The sequence below is a fragment of the Hevea brasiliensis genome, chromosome 9 (assembly GCF_030052815.1).
Source record: "Hevea brasiliensis isolate MT/VB/25A 57/8 chromosome 9, ASM3005281v1, whole genome shotgun sequence".
Lineage (NCBI taxonomy): Eukaryota > Viridiplantae > Streptophyta > Magnoliopsida > Malpighiales > Euphorbiaceae > Hevea > Hevea brasiliensis.
Window position 1 is genome coordinate 17,974,038 of NC_079501.1, and position 5,651 is coordinate 17,979,688.

Here is a 5,651-nt window from a genome sequence, read left to right on the forward strand (position 1 = left end):
ATGTAGTGCTATCCTCCAAAGGAAACTTCCTCCAAAGCTTAAGGATCCAGGAGTTTTCAATTCCATGCCACATTGGAGAGTCTTGTTCTACAAAAGCTCTATGTGATTTAGGGGCAGTGTTAGCCTTATGCCCCTTTCTATCTATGAGAAGCTCAACATGGGAGATCTAAAGCCAACCCACATTTCTCTTCAGTTAGCTGACAGAACAATCAAGTATCCTGAAGGGATTTTGGAAAATGTGCCCCTGAAGGTTGGAAAGTTCTATATACCTGTTGACTTTGTCATCTTGGACATGGAGGAAGATTCTAATATTCCAATTATATTGGGGAGACCCTTCTAGCTACAGCAGGAGCATTGATTGATGTGAAAGGAGAAAAGCTTACTCTTAGGGTTGGTGAAGAGCAATTAATTTTCAATATTAATAACTCTATGAAGAAGCATCATTCTGAAGCTGATACTTGCTTGAGAGTTGATATTATTGATGAGCTGGTTGAAGAACACTTCAGAAAGAAATATCCAGAAGATCCACTTGAAAATTGTTTGGTTCATGGAGGAGGCATAGACTATGACAACCCTCATGTAGCTGCATATACTCAACACTTAGAGGGAAGTCCACCATTCATTTCTGCTCCAGTTTTTCAACTCACACAAAAGGAAAAAGTCGAATTTAAGCAACCATCATTCAAGGAAGAAGATGCACCTAAGGTAGAACTTAAGCAACTTCCTTCTCAGCTCAGGTATGAATTTCTTGGCACTAATAACACTTATCCAGTAATTGTAAATGCAAACTTGAGTACTTTAGAAGCTGATAAGTTGTTAAGAGTGTTGAGAAAATTTAGGAAAGTTTTGGGATACACCATAGATGACATTAAGGGAATAAGCCCACACTTTTGCATGCATAGAATCATTTTGGAAGAAAATTGTAAACCATCTATTGAACATCAAAGGAGGTTGAACCCAAATATGAAAGAAGTTGTTAAAAAGGAAATATTGAAGTTGCTTGATGCGAGGATCATATATCCCATCTCGAGACGATGCTTGGGTGAGCCAGTACATGTTGTCCCAAAAGGGTGGAATAGCGGTGGTCAAAAATGAAAATAATGAATTAATTCCCACTAGACGGTGACTAGTTGGCGAATGTGCATAGATTCTGAGAAAATTAAATGTTGCCACTAGAAACGATCACTTTCCAATTCCCTTACTGGATCAGATGTTGGAAAGTCTAGCTAGGCATTCTTACTTTTGCTATATAGATGGATATTCAGGTTTTTTTCAAATCCCTATCCATCCAAATGATCAAGAGAAAACCACTTTTACTTGTCCATATGGAACCTTTGCTTATAGAAGGATGCCATTTGGGTTGTGTAATGCACCACCACTTTTCAGAGGTGCATGATGGCAATCTTCTCGATTTCATTGAAGACATAATGGAGGTTTTTATGGGCGATTTTTCTGTTTATGGATCTTCTTTTGATATATGCTTGGCTAACCTTTCTAAAATTTTGCGATGTGGAATCTGACCTTGTGTTAAATCGGGAAAAGTGTCATTTCATGGTTCAGAAGGGATAGTGCTTGGACATTTGGTGTCTAACAGAGGAATAGAGGTTGATAAAGCCAAAGTTGAAGTGATAGAAGATGGCTCCTACCAATGTCAAGGGAATTCGAAGTTTCCTAGGACACGCGGGTTCTCTGACGCTTTATTAAGGATTTTTCTAAAATAGCTAAACCTTTGTCTAATTTGTTAAGTAATGACACACCATTTGAATTTGACCAAGAGTGTTTGGATGCCTTTTGCAGGTTGAAGCAAGCTCTCATCACTGCACCAATCATGCAACCACCTGATTGGAGCCTACCTTTTGAAATTATGTGTGATGCTAGCAACTATGCAATTGGGGCATTCTTGGTCAAAGAAAGGACAAAAGGCTTATGCTATTTATTATGCTAGTAGAACCTTTGGATGAGGCTCAAACAAATTATGCAACAACTGAAAAGGAATTTTTGGCAATTGTCTTTGCATTGGAAAAGTTCAGACCTTACATTATTGACTCAAAGGTGGTTATATTTTCAGATCATGCAGCCATCAGGTATTTGCTCCGTAAAAAGGAGGCCAAACCGAGGCTCATTAGGTGGATTCTGATGCTACAAGAATTTGATTTGGAGATTAGAGATAAGAAAGGAGCTGAAAATGTAGTTGCTGACAATCTTAGTAGGTTGAAATTGGATGGTGAAGAATTGGATGAAATCCCTATTGATGAGTTTTTCTTGGATGACCAACTTTTCTCTCTTGTTGCTAAACTACCTTGGTATGCAGACTTTGTGAATTATCTATCTTGTGGAGTTTTACCTCTAGGTATGACATGGCAACAAAAGAAAAAGTTTCTGCATGAAGTGAAGTTTTATAGATGGGATGATCCTTTACTCTTTAGGAGATGTTGTGATGGTCTAATTAGAAGATGTATTCCTGAAGAGGAAGTCCAGAGTATTTTGCATCATTGCCATGCTTCTGATTATGGAGGTCATTTTGGCATCTCTAAGACAGCTAGTAAAATTTTGCAAGCTGGTTTCTTTTGGCCAAATCTTTTTAAGGATGTGAGGAAATTTGTGTTGAATTGTGATAAATGTCAAAGGAGTGGAAATTTGTCAAAAAGAGATCAAATGCCCCTAAATAATATTCTTGAAGTGGAATTATTTGATGTTTGGGAATAGATTTTATGGGGCCATTCCCTCCTTCATATGGTAATAGATACATCTTAGTTGGGGTTGACTATGTGTCAAAGTGGGTGGAAGCTATTGCAACTCCAACTAATGATGCTAGAGTGGTAGTGAAATTTTTGAAGAAATTTGTCTTGAGCAGATTTGGAGCTCCTAGGGCTATAATTAGTGATGGGGGTTCCCATTTTTGTAATAAGCAATTTGAGAGCTTAATGAGGAAGTATGGTGTAGTGCACAAGATAGCTACCCCATACCATCCTCAAACTTCAGGACAAGTTGAAATTTCTAACAGAGAGCTCAAGCATATTTTGGAGAAAACAGTGAACAATTCTAGGAAAGATTGGTCTATCAAACTAGATGATGCTTTATGGGCATATAGGACTGCCTACAAAATCCCTATAGGAACTACTCCCTTTAGGTTGGTGTATGGTAAGTCTTGTCATTTACCTGTGGAGCTGGAACATAGAGCATATTGGGCCATTCAGACCTTGAATTTTGATCTTAAGCAAGCTGGTGAGAATAGGTTGTTACAACTTAATGAGCTTGAGGAATTGAGGATGGATGCTTATGAAAGTGCTCGTATTTACAAAGAAAGAACTAAAGTTTGGCATGATAAGCATCTGAGGAAAAAGGAATTCAAAGAAGGTGATTCAGTTTTGTTGTTCAACTCAAGATTGAAATTGTTCCCTGGAAAACTCAAGTCAAGGTGGACTGGTCCATATAGAGTTTCTAAGGTTTTCCCTTATGGAGCAATAGAAATTTGGAGTGAAAAATCTGGGAATTTTAAGGTCAATGGGCATAGATTGAAGCATTACATAACTGGAGACCCAATACTAGGAGCAAGCTGTTACAAGCTCTCCAATCCCTCACCTCTTTTCAGTAAAATTCATGAAGAGTCCAGCTAAGGACTATAAATTAGCCCTCTTGGGAGGCATCCCAAGTCCTTTTATTTTGCTTTTGTTGATTTACTTTCATTTTCATTAATTTTGTTTTTATCTTAAATCTCCCCAAATTAAAATTTTGACATTGTTAAATCTTGTCCCTTGTAGATGTAATTCAATGAAGAAAGGCTGGTGAACTGTTGGGGAAGTAATTCTTAACTTGAAAAATTTTGTCCTTCAAAAGAACTGATAAGCTATTCTTTGCATAACTGTGCAGAGCTACAATCTAGTTCATGCAGAGGAAAATAAAATCTGCTGACAAAAAGGGTGTCTGCAGCAAATGGCTTGTATTTTTGATGAGGTTGGATGTATATCAATGGAGAAAGGTTGGTGAACTGCTGAAATTGCTATCTGGTTTATGCAGAGCAGAAAAATAGAATCTGCAGCAGATCACTTGTGTTTTTGGTGAGGTTGGGTGGGTAATTTTCTAATATTTGTGCTTATAATGATATTATGGTGGTTAGTTGGTCATTTTTGCAGTTTCGAGCTCCTTTGGGGTTGTAGGATTCAAGGTAGAAATGTTGCATTTTCTTGGCAAATCTTGGAGACTTCATTTCATCATTTGTGGTTAGATGCAACTTCATGCAAATTTTATGGAGTTTTATGTGCTAAATGTTGATTTGCAGAATTTGTCTTAAAATGGCATAGTTCTCAAAGGTCTTTTATGTAGGATCCATTTTTACATGCTTGTGTGATGCACTTTTGATGAACTTTGAATATATTGATGTGTTTTTGATGAAAATTTCTCATGGTTTGTGCTTCATAGAATTATATTTCATCATTCCAGGGTATTTTTCACACTTGCAATTCATGTTCTATTGCATTCTTGATCTTGTTGAATTGTGCATAAGCAACTGCATAACTTATGCAATCCTGCATAACCAAAATTCTTGCCATTTTTCACCTTTATTGCAAGTGCATAAGGAGAGTGCATAGCTTATGCAACTCTGCATAACCTCATTTTGTCAAATTTCATATCTGTTAAAACTTGCATAAGGTGAGTGCATGACTTATGCACTTCTGCATAACTTCAAATCCTTCATTTTCTCTCTCTGCCGAAGTTTGCATAAGGTGAGTGCATGACTTATGCATACGCATAACCAAAAATCCAAAACTCCACTGCGAAGGGTGCATAAGCGAGTGCATAACCTATGCATACGCATGACCAGAAACCAGAAAAATCAATCTTAGAGGGTGCATAAGGAAGGTGCATAAGTTATGCACTTCCGCATAACCAAGAACTCCAAAAATACAACCTTGCCGAGACCGCATAAGCAATGTGCATAACCTATGCATACGCATAACCAATCGAAAATCCCAAAAGTTGCGAGACTGCATAAGCAATGTGCATAGCCTATGCATACGCATAACCAAAATTAATTTCAAAACCTACGCGAGTGCATAAGCGAGTGCATAGCTTATGCACATCTGCATGACCACCAACCAAAATTCCAAAAATTGCGAGCGGTGCATAAGCGAGTGCATAACCTATGCATACGCATGACCGATTTACGAAACACCACTGCCGAGAGATGCATAAGGAGTGCATAACTTATGCACTCCCGCATGACTCGCTCCTCACCATTTCAGTCAGAGACATGCATAAGGGCGATTGCATAACCTATGCACTTGTGCATAAGCATTTCTCTGAAATTTAAATCCTTTTGAAACATGTACAAAAGAGTGCACAGGTTATGCATAAATCATTTTCCCCTTATGCAGTCTCCTACAAACCCGATTCAAATTCATTTTCGGCAAAGAAAATTCCCACCACCTCCACTTCCCGACTCTTCACCCCCACGACCGCCCTTCAACCTTCATTCTTTCCGGCATTCTCGCCGTCTCTCTCCCATCTTCTCCACCAGCGCTCTCATCACGAAAACCCTAAATCCCCCTACATTTTCATTTCCCCCTATCTCTTCCCCAATCGGCAATGGATTCCCCTCCACATTCCCGCCCCGCCTCCCCTCTCGAAGTCTCTCCATTGTCTTCGATTGT